The sequence below is a fragment of the Ursus arctos genome, unplaced genomic scaffold, assembly GCF_023065955.2.
Source record: "Ursus arctos isolate Adak ecotype North America unplaced genomic scaffold, UrsArc2.0 scaffold_15, whole genome shotgun sequence".
NCBI classification, from domain to species: domain Eukaryota; kingdom Metazoa; phylum Chordata; class Mammalia; order Carnivora; family Ursidae; genus Ursus; species Ursus arctos.
This window is the reverse complement of record NW_026622819.1, coordinates 7,639,588-7,656,609: the sequence shown is the minus strand read 5'-3', so window position 1 is coordinate 7,656,609 and position 17,022 is coordinate 7,639,588. Positions and strand designations below refer to the sequence as shown.

General features: G+C 46.2%; 1 protein-coding gene and 1 pseudogene across 1 annotated transcript in view; both read left to right on the top strand.

The window, feature by feature from the left end:
• ATPSCKMT (ATP synthase c subunit lysine N-methyltransferase) overlaps positions 1–17,022 on the top strand; it is a 401,787-nt gene that overhangs the window by 367,246 nt on the left and 17,519 nt on the right. The window lies entirely within an intron of this gene.
• On the top strand, positions 9,728–16,022 carry LOC113260710 (60S ribosomal protein L7-like; annotated as a pseudogene).

Sequence of the window (17,022 nt, the reverse complement as noted above, 5' to 3'; positions counted from 1 at the left end):
TGGTGCATCACAGAAGTTTGCCCTTTGCTTTGTCACCAGCACCATTTGCTCCAATGCAGACGCTCTCCAGGGGCCTCTCCCAGACTTGACTGTTTGTAAGGAGTTCTGACAGTGTTTCTTGTGAAGTCGCTGGAAAGAAGAGCCCCAGGGTTGCTTAGCACACAGGAGACGCTAGGTCCTTAATTGTCTGGGAAGACAGTCAAGGAATAAATTACCAGGTTCTGGTATTTCTGAAGTGTCACTGCCATTTGGCTACAGAGCTTGCAAGAAATTGATTAGGGTGGGCAGCTAACATTTGCAGCTACGTGTTACAGGGCTTTGCAATCTCCCAAAGGGAAGGGGTTTCTTCTGTAGGACAGGTTGCGGAGACGAAGTATCTTAAATTTCCATCAGGCTTGAAAAAAATAATGTGGCTACTAGGATACCTTTATGTTACTTGGCTTCCTACAATAAGGACAAAGGGGGAAAATGCAAATAGATTTATAAACACCATATAAGATGCAACTAGCTCTACATTGCCCCCTTTCCCCATAGTGTTCTCTTTTAAGCTTTTGGGCGCTATCATCAACAAAGCAATTTTTTTTTTCTTAAATGCGTATGACTGCCAAGGTTCTACATTTCTCACTATTATACTAAATGAGTAACTGATACAGGCTTCCTACCCCTGCCCTTAATTCTCATTTACTGATTGTCTGTGATCACCTGCTGCTGGCCAAGGTGATGGGAACCCACAATGAATGGGCAGTCTGTTGCTTTTTTTTTTCTTTTTATATTTATTTTGAAAGAGAGAGAGAGCAAGAGGGGGGAAGGTCAGAGGGAGTGGGAGAGAGAGAATTTCAAGCTGATTCCATGCGGAGTGTGGAGCCAGATGCAGGGCTCAATTCCAGGACGCTGAGATCATGACCTGAACCAAAACCAAGAGCCAGCCGCTTAACTGACTGAGCCACCCAGGCGCCCCGCAGTCTCCGCTTTTATGGGTTTCTCTGAGGTCAAGTGGAGAAACACGCACCAAAACAGATCATTAAATGCAATCCAGTGGGTCCACACCTTACGGGATCATAGGGACGCTTCACTGAGATGGACCTCTTAGGTCGAATTGCCAAGAATGAGCAGGAGTCACGAAGGGAGTTTTCTGGCAGAGAGAAAGCATTAACAGAGCAACGGAGAAGACAAGTAGGGTGGGTTATGTGGAGAAAGTTCACTTCCCCTGCGGTAAGCAGGCGCAGGGAAGAACTGGAGGGCGGGCTGGGAGCAAGACCACAGAAGGCCGTGTTGCCACTCAAACGAAGTTATTTCTCATTCTCAATTTTATCTTATTTTGCAGACAGTCCTTCTAGTTTTTAGCAAATGTAATCCCTTCCAGTTGAACCTTCTAGGGACACGGGTCTCAGCCTCTGCTGAACGTGAGAGTCACATGAAGAGCTTTAGAGATGCTCGATGCTCGGCTGCGTCCAGCACCAATTCGCTGGGATGCAGGCGTCAGTCCTCGTACAGTTTCCCAGGCGGTTAAGATGCTTAGCCTGGGCTGAGAAGCACTGCACTCTCTGCTCTTTAATGAAGGTAAGAAAGGGAAATTCTAGGCACCGCTTACTTGCCTTTGAAATTCACATCCCTTCCTCACTGCAATGCTCTGTGGTCACTGGGGATCTGTCAGTTACTCATGAACTTACTGACGATTAAAGGAAACATGGGCTGCAGTGGAACTTTCATATGGGGTTTTTATCAAAGGCTCTCAATGATCTTTCTAGGAACCAGGTTCCTAGAAAGGGTGGGCATGCAGAGGGGGGTCCTGGTATAATTTCAGGGGTCACTGATGTTTTCCCCCAGGTCCATGCCTGACACCCCAGGCTTCTGCCTCTCTCACCACTTTCTGATGAGTCACTGCCCAGTCACGCATGAGCTGATGTTTCTCTTATTTCCTTAGAAATTAGACACTTAGGCGTGACACATCGGACTCGGAAGTTAAGTCACGGATTTTAAATAAGCAACAGAGAGTTACAGCCATTCTTTGCAGGACGGCTGGGGTCGTGGGTTGCTCAAATTCTTTAATTTTTTGGTCTGCTTCATTGCTTTGTCTATTTGCAGTGGTCATGGAATTTCGGGGGGTGGATTTGGGAACAAGCGCGTCTAGACTTTCCGAGCCAGTTCTAGCAAAGGAGACCCCGTTTCTCTTACGAAAGCAAGTGTGGAGGAGAGAGATGGTCTTGGGGGATAAATAGATTAGGCTTTGAATCCTCAGCCTGACCAGCGAGCTGCATAGCTTAATGCTCACCCCTCCCAGCCCCATGCTCACCTGCAGGAGTGTTTTAACACGGGGCCCCTAGGGTGACAAAATGTGACGGCTTCCGTAGAGCATTGAGCATTAGCCTCTGGGACACTGAAATGGCAGAGTCCTTTTTAAGCAGGAATAAGGGGATGCACGTGGTACCAGTTCTAGTTAAGAGTTTCTGGAGAACACGTCAGCTACGAGGCAGAGACACCCATGCTTATTGAAGAGCTGTCCTATCTCAGGTTCTGTGCTCGCCTCACATGCACAAAGATGGTGGACAAGAGCCCCTGTCCCCAAGTGTCTTGACATAATCACTGCTCATTTTCAGCCGTTGCCCACACGGCAGAATATATTATATCATCATTAAAAGTAGTGATTTAGAGGCTTATGAGTGGCGTGGATAACTTCTGCCAGATGTTATTGTGTGAGAAAAGCAAGATTCAGAAAAAGCACATAAAATACTCTTTCTAAAAAAAAACAGGGACAAAACCTTCCCCCGGAGATGCGCGTCCACGTGATGAGTATATGCCTACAGAGACGTGTGCGGGAGCCTAGGAGTAAATAGAGGCAGATTGAAGGAAACCCACATTCAGGTGTCAGCATAGCTCACCCAGTGGGGGAGCAGGGATGCAAGCAACGCGACAGCAGGTGTTAGCACGGGTGACAAAGGCGTGAAGGGTGAACTCGCATTCAGATAAAGGGTTTTGTGTGTGTGTGTGTGTGTGGTTTCAAAAAGTGATGCAGCTGTTTATTGTTGTTGAACAAGATGGAGGCTCGGGACACTGGGTGGCTCCGTCAGTTGAGCGTCTGCGTTCAGCTCCGGTGGTAATCCCAGGGTCCTGAGATCGAGTCCCACGTCGGGCTCTCTGATCAGCGGGGAGTCTGCTTGTTCCTCTCCCTCTGCCCCTCCCCCCCATGCTCGCTAGCTCTCTCTCTCTCTCTCTCTCTCTCTCTGTCTAAAATAAATAAATAAATAAAATCGTAAAAAACAAAAGAAAAAGGTGAAGGCTCTTTAATTTAACACAAAGAGACTGTCGTGGGCTGAACTGTGTCTCCCAAAAAAGACACATTGAAGTCCTACCCTCCAGTACCGAGACTGTGACCTTTTTTGGAAATAGGATCATTGTGGATGGAATCAGCTAACGTGACTGATGTCCCTGAATGAAGAATGAAGATGTCCCCGTGAAGAGGACGCTCACAGAGAGGCGCCCCGTGAAGGCAAGGGCTGCAGTGACGCTGGCCAGCGAGGGGACACCAGGCGCCGGCACCCGGAAGCTGGAGGGGCAAGAAGGACCCTCCCCTAGCGCCTTCAGAGGGAGCGTGGCCCTGCCGACACCTTGATTTTGGACTTCTGGCCTCCAGAGCTGTGAGCAGATAAATTTCCATTGTTCTAAACCACAAAGTTTGTGGCACGTTGTTCCAGCGGCCGAAGAAACTCATAGAGACACCATTCTTGATTCTGTTTTATAACCTGGCTTTTTTATTTAACGAACTATTGTGAACATCTTTCTGTGTCATAAGCTTCAGCTATAATAGTCAGGATTAAATTTTCTTTCACCTCTGAAAGGATGACTGCATTTTGTATCCTGTAAACTGACCTGATAAAGGAAACCCAACCTTGCTGCCTGGAGATGGAGTTGCGGCCTTTGCACGGACATGTAAGCCCATGGGTAGGACTCCGTGCTGTGCCCACAAGCTGTGTTCTCATTTCTCCTTTGCCTGCGTTGAGTGCTGGCCGCTCTCCGGACCTTGTACACGGTACTGGGGATACCACACGTACCACAGTGTCAGATGTGTGTCCTGGCATGTGGCTTCTTGGGAAACTTGGCCAGAGCCACAGGCCAAAGCCAGCACAGCAGCCCTGGACCCGCAGCTATAGGGGCCTAGCAGGGGTCTGTGTGGACAGACCCGGACCCACAGACAGCCTAGCAGGTCAAGGACTCTCCCTTCCCCAGAGGAATCCCTGAAGACCAGAGCAAGTAAGTTTCCTGCTAGTCTGTTTGGAGAGATGCTCAGAATGAAAATCATATTTATTTATAGAAAATTAAGAACTAGGGGCGCCTGGGTGGCTCAGTCGGTTAAGCATCCAGCTCTTGATTTTTAGCTCAGGTCATGATCTCAGAGTCGTGGGATCAAGCCCCACATCGGGCTTGAGATTCTCTCTCCCTCTCTCTTTAATAAATAAATAAAATCTTTTTAAAAAAGAAAATTAAGAACTAATGTCCATAGTAGACTTTTTCTTTCCATTTCCAATCTGTATGACTTTTGTTTTTCTTTTTTCTTTTTTTTATAATAATTTTTTATTATGTCATGTTAGTCACCATACAGTACATCCCTAGATTTTGATGTAAAGTTCCATGATTCATTACTTGTATATAACACCCAGTGCACCATGCAATACGTGCCCTCCTTAATACCCATCACCGGCTTATCCCGATCCCCCACCCCCTCCCCTCTGAAGCCCTCAGTTTGTTTCCCAGAGTCCATAGTCTCTCATGCTTCATTCCCCCTCTGTTTATCCCCCCTTAACTCTTCCCTTCCTTCTCCTACCAATCTTCCTACTCCTTATGTTCCATAAATGAGTGAAACCATATGATAATTGTCTTTCTCTGCTTGACTTATTTCGCTATTATTTCACTATAAGATAATGCTTATTTAGCATTATCTCCTCCAGTCCCGTCCATGTTGCTGCAAATGTTGAGAAATTGTTCTTTTTGATAGCTGAGTAATATTCCATTGTATATATAGACCACATCTTCTTAATCCAGTCATCTGTTGAAGGGCATCTCGGCTCCTTCCATGATTTAGCTATTGTGGACAATGCTGCTATGAACATTGGGGTGCATATGGCCCTTCTCTTCACTACGTCTGTATCGTTGGGGTAAATACCCAGTAGTGCAATTACTTGATCATAGGGTAGCTCAATTTTTAATTTTTTAAGGGACCTCCATACTGTTTTCCAGAGTGGCTATACCAACTTGCATTCCCACCAACAGTGTAAGAGGGATCCTCTTTCTCCACATCCTCTCCAACATTTGTTGTCTTCTGCCTTGTCAATTTTTGCCATTCTAACTGACGTAAGGTGGTATCTCAGTGTGGTTTTGATTTGAATTTCCCTGATGGCTAATGATTTTGAACATTTTTTCATGTGTCTGTTAGCCATTTGTATGTCTTCATTGGAAAAGTATCTGTTCATATCTTCTGCCCATTTTTAGTAATAGACTTTTCTATGGCACAAAATGTTTAGTACTACCTATATTCTTACATTTATTGGCTTATTTAACCTCATGATACGCTAGTGCCCTACATACTGTTATCATCCTCATTTTACAGCTGTAAAACTGAAGCACAGAGAGGCTGAGCCACTTGCCTGAGGTCACAAAGCTAATAAGAGATAGAACTGGGAATTTCAATATAGGCAGTCTGGCCGCAGAGGCTAGCTTTGCAACCACGTGGCTATGTGTACTTTTAACAGTATTCTGGGCTTTCTGATATGATGATATACAGTTTTGGTCTTCACATTTTCAAGTGGTAGAAATAACCAAGAGGAAAAAAAAAAGAGAAAGAAGTGGAATAATCTCATTTCATCAAAAAGGTACAAACTACTTTTACTCTACAGGAAATTAGGCCAAAAGCTTGTTCGGTAATTTGAAGTGCCTTCCTGCAAAGAGGGAGGGTATGGGCTTGAGGAGTTCAGATCAGACATGAGGAATGACTAACTGGTGGTCCGGGGCCAACGTGATTAAGTGGAACCCAGGTCCCCCCGGCTGAGCTCAGGTGGACACACTCGAGGCCATCTGGTTCTGGAAGGATGAGTCTGGCTGGGGCGTCCTCCAGCCTCCCTGAAGCTGACCAGATGCTCTTAGGAGCAGCTCCCATTTCAAGAGGCAGTTCGGCCAGTTGACATTACTGCCTTTCTTACTAGCTAAGGAGTTCAAGTAGCATCATGGAGATCGCCTCTCCAGATGCCTGCGTGAGATGATTTAAGCATATGAGGAGCGACACAATGTCCTAATGGTTCCTTTAGGTAAAAGGGAGCTAGGCTAATGTGAGCATTTAAATAGCTGGATTTAAAAGTTAATGAAGTGCTCAGAAGCCACTAGGGTGGAGAGGAGGAGAAGGCAGCGGGGCTGCAGGGAAGGAATTGGACAGGGATGGGACAGGCCCCCTGTGCAGGCAGCAGGGAAGGGAGAGCAGTCGGCAAACCACACTACCGTCTGCCATCTATCAGCTCCAGCAGCACCCCTCGGAGAGGCGGCCGGCACCATGACCTCCTTGCCTAGAAGCTCCTGCCTCCCCAGCTGGCCTCGTTCTGAGAGGCTGTCCCAACTTTTATTGCAGCTTGTAAAATGCTAGCCCTTTTGCCCCATTGGTTTCCAGATAAGAATCTCTCCCTCTTTCCCCTAAGGATGTTTTTTTATAAGTAGGAGTTTTTTTATAAGTAGGAGTCTTTTTTCCTTGACAACGCAGCACGGAGTTCCGGCGTTAGAAAGGAGAGAGAAAGCGTACTGCCTCTCAGCGTGGTTGGGAGTCACGGCTGAGAGGAATGTGAATTCTGTTACACTAGCCTCCGGTTAATGTGCGCGTTGGTGACGGAAAGCCAAGGTCCCGGTGCCTGGAGACAGAGCAGCAGCGAGATCCGCGGTTCTACGTGCATGCCTGGCTTGGCTCCGAGTGGCTTCTCCGATGTGCTCTGATGCCCGAGTGTTCGGGTCGATCTCAGCAAGATCAGGCATCACCGTGCAGCTCGGTCCTCCTCCCACCCCCTCCAGGATGCCCGCCTGGGAGAAGTCAGCTTACTATGAACATTCAGTTTTGAAGGGGAAGGGGCGGCGGGGTGGGGGACATCTGTGAACTGGTCACTGGTTAAAAACAGTGCTCATTTCAAAATCTTCCGGCAACCAGCCAAGCCCAGCCCCCACTGTGCCGGGGCGGGGGGGGGGGGTGGGAAGAGGCTGATGGGTTAGTACAGGTGGCAGGAACCGGGCCCCCTTTCATCTCTGAAGACCCCCTGTGGTCAGAGAAGCTCTACTGTGGTCTGAATGTTTGCGTCCCCCCAGCATTCACCTGTTGAAATGCTACCCCCCCCCCCCCAGAGGTGATGGTGTTAGTGCGGCCTTTGGGAGATGCTTGAGTCATGAGAGTGGAACCTCACAAAGAGGGTTAGTGACCTTATAAAAGAGGCTCCAGAAAGATCCCTCCCCTCTTCTGCCGTGTGGGCACAAGGTGAGACACTTGCAGCTTAGAACAGGGTCCTCAGCCGACCATGCTGGCGCCCTGATCTCGGCCACCTGGACTCCGGAACTGTGCGTCGGTTATAAGCCACGCAGTCTAGTATTTTGTTCTAGCCATGCGAACGCACTAAGACAAGCAAACACTGGCGCCTCCCTGTGTCGGGGCCTGTTTGAGGTGCCCGGATGAGAGAGATGGGTCCCAGTGCTCATGGAGCTCACCCTCGAGTGCAAGGTCGAGACCACGAATAAGCACACTGAGAAGACACATTCGCAGATGACTCGTCCGTTCCACACACGTGCCAGGGGTCCTCCTCCACATCGGGGAGACACCTGTGTACAGAACAGAAAACCGACCACCTGCATTCTCCGGGGAAGGGCTAGACAGTGCCTGCAATGAGTACGCATCGTGCCATGGTGAGAGGCTGTGAACCCCAGGAAGAGTTAGAGCAAGATGAGCATGGTGGGGGACTGTGTTGGGGTGCGTGTGGGTGCAACCACATGCTCCGGGGGCCTTGCTGGGACAAGACATTCAGGCAAAGACTTGGAGGAGGCAGAGAGTTAGCATGTGGGGATCTGAAGAAGAACATCCCTGGCAGAGAGGACATCCTGGGGTCCAGGCCCTGGAGGGTGTCTGCTGTATTTAAAGAACATGAGGGCTCAGTGTGGTGAGAGGGGCCCACGCGGAGGGCAGAAGGCAGCGGGGTCAGTGAGGAAAAAGGGAGAGGTTCTGGAAGCCTGGTGGGCCACGCCGAGACCTCTGGCTCTAATTCTGGGTGCAACATGGAGACACAGTGTGGTCCACAGCAAAGGAACGGCTTGGCCAGGGCTGCGCACGCGGAGGCTCACCGGCTGCTGGGTTGAGACAGGGCGCGAAGGTGGGAGCCCCGAGTCAGAAGCTATTGCAACAATCCGGGGGAGAGGTGATGGGACTGGAGGCAGAGGAGGAAGCCGAGGAGGGCAGAGGGAAGGGAGAGCCAATGGGACTTGATTGTGGGGTGCGAAAGGGAAGCGTTAAGGATGACTCAGAGGCTTTAAGAACGGGGGACTGGAAGGATGGAGTTGCCACCAAATGAGGTGGAGTCTGCCAGGAAGATTCAGCCTTGAGATCCTTGTGTTGGATATCCAAGTGGAGACACCAAGCAAGCAGGTGGATATACTAGTCTAGGGTTCAGAAAAACATGACCTGGATGAAAAATAGGAATGTGGGGGTCATGGCACACGACGGTTATTTTACATGTCACCTTGGCTACCCTGTAGGACCCAGTTATCTAATCAAACACTCACCAGCTATTGCTAGGAAAGTACAGTTAGATGTAGATGTGGTCAAATCAATTAACTTTAAGGAAAGCAGGGTACCCGGGATACTGTGGGGGTGGGCCTCGTCTGATCAGTTGAAGGCCTTCAGAGCAAACACTGAGGTTTTTCAGAGAAGAAATTCTGCCTCCAGACTGCAGCATCAACTCCTACCTGAAGGTCAATTGATTTTTTTTTTTTTTTGTCAGATGAGATGACTAACAGCAGGTTTCCGTGCTGATGGGAATGAGCTCACAGAGAGGGTGAAGTTGATGATATAGGGGAGGAAGGTGGGCTTTGCTGGATCCGGGCTCCAGAGGGTGTAGGTCGGCCTTTGATGGAAATGTGGCTTTGTCTCCAGCAAGCGTTGTCAAATTGGCAAGTGCATCGGAATTGACCCAAGGGCTTGTTAAAACCCAGAATTCTGGACTCCACCCCAGAGTTTCCAGGCCCTTGATCTGACCTGAGAATTTGCATCTCTTCCTGGTTCCCAGGGGCCCCGACGCTGCTGGTCCGGGACCACACTCTGAGAACCACGGACTTACAGTGGGTTGATGGGAGGCAGAGAGGTAAGCAGAGAAGCTCGACAGAAGAGAGGCGTGGTGGGGGCTGACATCTCCCTCGGGGGGCTTCTGATTTTCCGGAAAAGGAGAAAGCCAGGCCCCTTGCTGAAACAGGGGAGAGAAGAGAAGGCTGTGGGAACCTGAGGAGAGAGGAAAAGCTGGGGAAAGACTCACTGAGGAGAAATGGGAAAGAGAGTAAACCAGAGCGGATATATAATACACTTGACATCACTGCCGTCCACTGGAGTTTCTCCATCGTGCATTTCAAGTGAGCTCCGGCAACATGCTCTGTTTTCTTTCCCAGCTACATTCAATGGGCAGGGGCTGGGTTTCAGAGTAGTGGTTTTGCTAAGTGAGCGTGAGTGGTTATGACAAAGCAGGAGGGCAACAGCACCGAGGATACCGGCAAAGAAAAACGGCAGTGAGGGCCCAAGGAATGGAAGCCGAGTAAAGAAGGGGAGAGAAGAGAGAGGGTGGCGGTGCAGGAGAGGGGAGATCAGGACTGAGCCTGAGAGTACCAGCCTGAGCCCTCAACAAGAGGGGATTTCAGTCAAAGACAGTAAGGGAGGGTGGGCGCCTGGTTAAGCGTCTGCCTTTGGCTAGGGTCATGATCCCAGGGTTCCGGGATCGAGGCCCCATCAGGCTGCTTGCTCAGCGGGGAACCTGCTTCTCCCTCTTCCTCTGCCCCTTGCCCTGCTTGTTCTCTCTCTCTCAAATAAATAAATAAAGTCTAAAAAAAAAAAAAAAGACAGTAAGGGGGTGCCAGCAAGTGGGAAGAAACCGAGAGCGGGCTGTGTGAACTCGTGGCTCTGAGCAGTCCACCCCACCCCCGGGGACTTGCTAACTCCCCATGTCCCTGTGCTCTCACCTCTGCCCTGAGTGGGCCTCTGAGCCGCCCAGCTGCCCTCACTGCCTCTCCGGCTATCGCCCGACTCTGGGAACAGACAGCAAGGACCATGGGTCTGAGTCTGCCCTGCGGGGTCAGCATTTGCCAGGACGGATGGGCAACCCAGGCTCACCCAGAGGATGGCGTCAGCCACGGTGTGCCAGGTCTAGCCCACGTGGGGGAGGCCCCCTGGTTTTGTATTTAGCTGCCAGCTGTGTTATGGGGACACGACAGGCTGCGGGTGGATATCGATCCTTGATCATAGTCTTATCAGGGGTCATGAGACCCACTGCGCCAAGTTCAGTCCTGGTATCCTGTGGGGGACTCGGACCTGCCCTAAGCAGATCTGCCTGAAAAAAAAAAAATCCTACATCGTGGGCTGCCTGGTGTTTATCGTTCTGTCTCCTACCTTGTTTCGACATCTCTATTTTGTTTCCAATGAGGAAATCCCCAGCGAGGAGGGCCTCAAGTCCGCTTTCGTCTTGAGCCTCAGCCAGCTTCAAACGTTCAACGATATTCTAGACCACTCTTTCCTACACATTTTGGTTTCACATAGAAGCTGATTTTGAATTTAAAGTAAGCATTTGTGAACATTTATTTAACATTCTTTAGCGTTAAAAATATTAAACACCTACATAGTCAAGATTATCTAGGTTTGTTGAAGGTTTTCCCTGACAAAATTTAAGTATTCCATTATGTTGCTTTCCTGGATGGATGATAATGATTTACTCGAAAAAATACATGACAAGATCTTTGGCTTTTGCACTGCATTCCTGCATAAAGCTTAACTGTGTTATCTGGAAACGTCGAAGAATAAATCTGAAAGGCCAAGTCGCATGCTGGCTATGAATAGCTCAGCCCTGTGTCATCACAGGACCCCAGACAACAAGAAATGCATTCAGATAAAATATTAATAGAATGAAATGAAAACACATTTCTCCTTGCTTTAGGCCACCTCTATGTGCATTTGACACACGGATGCTGCTGTCTTAGGGTAACCTCGTCTGTGTCCTTGTGGGACACGAAACCGCAGCTGTAATGATATGCTCTAAATTTATTCCAGAGGCACTGATGTGATAATTTGCTATTGAATTAGGTGCTGGATCATTTATTCTTGCTTTAGGTCTTCCATTATTTTCTTGTCTGTTTGTCCTGCTGTCATGTTTCTGCTCCTGTCATGAAGGATCTCCTCAAGGCTTTCCATGCCACTAGCATCCATCAAGAGAAGGGTTGTTCCCTGCATTTGGAAGCACCTTCCAGATAGAGAGGACAGTATAGATCAACCGTGTGGGTGTGATAGTCCCATGCCGGTGGAGAAGCAGCAACTGAAATACTCATCTGGAATGGGCTGGGGTTTTTTTCCTTTTTTTTTTGTCTGTTTGTTTTGTGTTGTTTTTGACAGATCATGGACTACTTCCGTTATACGTATTTAGATTTGGCTAGCGTGTATTCATAGCTGCTTTGTGCTAGCCTTGTATTTGGCACTTAAAATATATCATTTTAATTGAATTATTCCATGTAATCTCATCCCAACCCAGGGGGCGTATATTGTTGTCTGAGATGCAGAAAAGGGCGATGAACTTGTCTCTGCAGATATAGAATATGTGACAGTCTCAGTCCAAGTTCAGTGTTGTTCAAAACCTCATGATGGGCACTTCATTTATGTTTTATTTAAATAATTGAATACCATTTCTATTATTATAAAAGCTACATATGCTCATTGTAGAGAGATTTTAATGGTATAAAGAGTAAAATTAAAGTTGTATTTCTGCCACCCAGAGACAACCACTGCTAACTCATTTATGTGTTGACTATCAGGCTTTATCTAGGGGTGTGTGTGTGTGTGTGTGTGTGTGTGTGTGTGTGTGTGTGTGTGTGATTTTAACATGTTTGGGCTCATACCATAAATATATTTTATATTCTACTCTTTAATCACTTGATATTGTATTGTGAGCATGTTTTCCTGTTGTTAAATTTCTGCAAAGCATGGCTGTTATAAGTAACTTCATGGCTGTATCATGATTTATTTAACATTTCCCTTGCTGGTGGTTGTCAGTTTCTTTTTTGATTTTGAAAAGGTTCCATAAGCATATGTACACCATAAATCTTGGTCGAAATCTCTGGTTCCTTCGCTAGGCCCTGGGATTACGGGATCCCTTCCCTTGTGCTCTCGTTCGGGACATCTATAAAAATTGTTTATCACACAAGATACTTCTCTAAGTTAGGACAGAAGGGGTGTGAGTGATCTGGTGTTTTCCCATCTTCTTGGAGGTTGACAATGTTTACGTGAATGTTTATCTGTGTAGGGGACATCCGTGGTGATGAACAATAGTAATTCTTCTCAGATCTGCCTTTTTCTTAGCAGAAAGTCTTTCTAGACCCAAGTCATAAGCTGACTGTGAGTCTTGGTTTCGTTGGAAATGCACGTTTTGTCCTATAGATGGTCTTCACAGGTATTTTCGCAAGATGTCAGGAGCAGCCCAAAAATGGTAGCCAGAAATTATTTGAATCTTGAAAACCCCAATCCTACCAGGGCGCTTTAATCTGAAAGATACCTTTTGTAGGCGATCTTTGAAGCTTCTATAGAACGAAGCATTTTCCTAAAAAGCAAAGAAAGCATGTGACAGAGATAAGTAAGTCCTATAGGGGGACAGAAAAGTGACTGCCACATTGACACACTTTTGTGAAGATTTCAGATACATAAGTGATTTATAATCCTTAGGGGATCAGGGGAAAACATGATGAATTTTTCAAAGCCTAACTTTGTCTCCCGTTCATTTTCTCTCATCCCTCTGTTCCCAAGGTCCCTTGTTGTCCTTCCTGTCTGGCTGGTTAAACACATAACCTTTTAATTTATTTTGAACAGCATCCCTATGGAAATCTAGGGAGGAGAAAGGCGAGGAGGTCCTTTCAATTTTCTCTTCAATCTTTTGTGCCTTCCCTTTTATTCTCCCTAAATTGTGACGTAATCAGATTCTTGCATTATTTTGCTTTTTGAACTTCTACAAACATTCACTTTTATTTTCCATATTGTTTTGCTAGCTACACAATGCTCCGCTCAGTTGGTTAGGAGTGCACAGCAATTCGTGTGAAAATGTCTGTTTTATGTTCATTTCCTCCTCCTTTTTTCCTTGCAGAGCCTAATGCCCCATCACTGTGGTTTTCATGGTTTTCATTGTTTGTCGGATGCTGGGGTTCGCCCTACTTTGCTCTTCCCCGTGCTTTCCTTTGTCCTGACTCTCGTCCTCGCTTCTCTTCCCGCTCTGCCCCTTGGCGGAGCACGTTCTCAGATGTTGTCGCACCTCTGGTCCATTATAGATAATAACTTCCGACTGTTTGTTACCTTTTCTCGGTTTTGATGCGATTCATGGAGTCATAGAGTGAATGCTGGCGTTGCCGTTTTCCCTCATACATAATATTTCTCACACCATTTTTTTGTGTGTGTGATTTTCTTGATTCTCCTTTTGCGGTTTCATTTTAAATCCCACAAAACGAATCCCCCCAAAGGGTAAGCTTAAGCCAGATTTCGATATGGGCATTACGCAGGGAGAGCAGAGGGAATGTATACTTGCATTCAGTGGCTACCTTCTGTTTTTACAAGTTCACATATTTTTTTCCTATGATTTGGCTACGTATAAAGAAGCTTCCTGGACTATTCTCTTTTGTTATCTTGGTGTGTGTTTCTGCAAGAGAATTCCAGTGAGAAAAGGCAACAGGACATTTTTTTTTCTTTCTTTTTGATAGGAATTCCCCGAGAGAATTCTTTCTGTTTCCAATTCAGACAAAGCTTCTCATCCCTGAGGAAATAGTTCCTATGTAAGGTTAGAGACAAGGAACTCGCACAAATTGCAAATCATTCTCCGTTCCCAGAAGGGTGTTTTTTTGAAAGAGATCCTCTCCCGCAGTGGTGTGAAGTTTGCCACTCTTTCTTTTCTGGGTTCCAACAAGTAGGTGTCAAGCCTAGATTTGTTAGCAGCTTTTGTGCTATCTTTTAAAAAGGAGGAATGAAAGGAAAAGATTTCAGATCATTGCAAACTCTCACACAGGAACGTCGTTTTGGAAAAAATGAAGGTTTTCAGGACAACTTACTGGCTCCGTGTTGCGATGTACTCAGACCTCACCGGCATCGTCACACGAGTGGTGTCTTTGTTCTGGTTGGGAAAAGGTGTATCACCAGCAACATAGTTTAGTTTGAAATGCTGTGAAATCTAGTATTTTTTTCCCCTGGGAAGCTGATGACATGAACCAGGCTTTAGTAACATTAATAACCCAAGATTGGGGTCCTTTGACTCTCCTGAAAGATGTAAAATGTACAATATCCTGTTTTCTGCCTTTATATGCAGAAATTGCTTTGAATAGGTATTTTGTTCCTTAGGGTTCTTTTAATCGGGGGGCTGCGTCGGTGGGTGTGAGAACAGTGAACAGACTGGTGGACAGGCTGAAGACCCAACTCTGGCAGGTTCCGCGTGCTCAGTAAGGGCAGAAGGAGTTGAGACAGGATACTCTATTGTCGCCAAGGCGGGGCTCGGGAAGGGTCTCCACATTCTCGTAATGCAAGAGCAGGGCGTGTGCTCTGCTGTATGCTTTTCACTTGTCAAGGGCTCTGAGCACCCAGGAAAATGATGGTGGGTGGAGCAAAGCTCAAGGGGACCCACATGAACCAGCCCAAAGACAGTGTCATTTAACGTCATCCAGGCTCCCCTTGCTGTATCTCTCCAGAGGAGCACATGGGACTAGCCCCAGGATTTCAACATGTTGTCAGATTTCAGGGTTCTGGAAGACGGTTCAGTGGAGCTCCACGAGAGGCTGGATAAAGTGGACTGCATGAACAGAAACCGTCTGGAACCAGAACAAGGTGCAGCCTGAACATTTATGCCTCGTTTTATTGCAAAAATTACTGGCTGTCCAGTAACAGGGTAGTATTACTATCACAAGCTTTGCAGCCCTTGTGTTTGATCACACACACCCATCGTCAGAGAGCAGGCACGGAGAGTCACAGCCCACCAGATAACAGACAAAAGGCATTAAAAGTCTACATAAAAATATTTCAAAGAACAAAAGAGTTTAGGGAAAATGACACATAGTTGTCCTTTAAAGTGAATACGTAGGAAGCCTATCTCTGAAAAAGCTAAGCATTGCCACAAGGAATATAGGCAGGTGGACAGAACTGAGATTCGAATGGCTAGCAAGAGGAGCTGGCAACTTCTCCATACCCGTGGAACCCACCTCAGCATTTGTCATCAGGACCAGAGGTATCAATGGTGTGAGCCCAAGGGCTCGACAGGTATTGAGCTTCTTCGCCTTCACTAGATTTTCAGTGGCACCTTTGTTGCGCTCAGCATGGCTTCAGGTAACATGCTAAGGATTGTGGAGTCATGTATAGCTCAGTGGGACCCTACCTGAAGTCAGTGAACGAATTGATCTATAAGCATAGTTATGGCAAAATCGACAAGAAGCAGATTGCCCTGACAGATAACACACTGAGCGCTCGATCTCTTAGTAAATAGGGCATCATCTGCATAGAGGTTCTGATTCACGAGATCTATACCGTTGGAAAACATTTCAAAGAAGCAATTTTTTATGGACCCTCAATTATCTTCTCCACAAGGGGGAATGAGGTAAAAGACCACCCGTTTTGTAGAAGGTGGAGATGCTGGCGACAGGGAAGACCAGATCACTAGGCTTATTAGAAGGATGAACGAAGGTACCTACCAGGATTATTTTTGTAATCTGGTCAGTTAATAAATGACCACGTTCAAGTTGAAAAAAAAAATAAAGTGAATACATAAGAAAGAAGAAAATTATCAAAATTATTTTGCAAAGGTATTAACACAATTTCCTCTACCCTGAAATTTTTTTATTATATATTAGTCATCATACATTATTAGCTTTTGATGTAGTGTTCCATGATTCATTGTTTGCGTTAACACCCAGTTCTCCACGCAATACGTGCCCTCCTTAATACCCCTGAAATTTTAAAGTGGCATAGCAATTTAAGTCTTCCATTTGTATAAAGGAAGGATAAATTCCAATTTTCCTACATCAAAATGGTTTTTTCCCCCTGATACTAAAGTATAACCATCAAGACCATCACTTTTAGTTAGGCCATTTTCTTTTTGAATCTGATTCTCAGCCAGCATCCTTCCTATCATCCAATTGCCAAAAAAAACCAAAAAACAAAAAACAAAAACCTAAAATAATATAAAAAGAAAGAGCATGTGTTGTGCCACTTCTTTCAAAGGATTAGTAATTTTTCAGTGTATTTTCTCCTCAATTTGGCCACAACCTTCTCAGAGTGGCAGTGCCCATTTCTTTGAATTAACATTTTTCCACATTGAAAGAGAAACCAGTTCAAAGAAAGCAATTGCCTTTTGTGTATTAACCTTCTATCCTACGACCTTGTTATCTTCTCTTATTAGTTCCAGGAGTTATTTTGTACATTCTTTGGAATTTTCTAGATAGATGATCATACCATCCGTGAATAAAGACAGTTTTATTTCTTCCTTTCCAATATATATAACTTTTATTTCTTTTTCTTGTCTTATTACACTATTAGGATTTCTAGGATAGTATTGAATAAGAATGGTGTGAAAGAACATCTTACCTTTTTCCTGATCTTAAGGGAAAAGCATCCAGTCTCTCACCATTAAGTATGATGGTAGCTACTGGTGGTGTTGTTATTGTTGTTGTTTTGGAAATGTTCTAAAATAAAGTTGAGGAAGTTCCTCTTTCTTTTCAGTGTGCTGAGAGTTTTTATATGACTGGTTGTTGAATTTT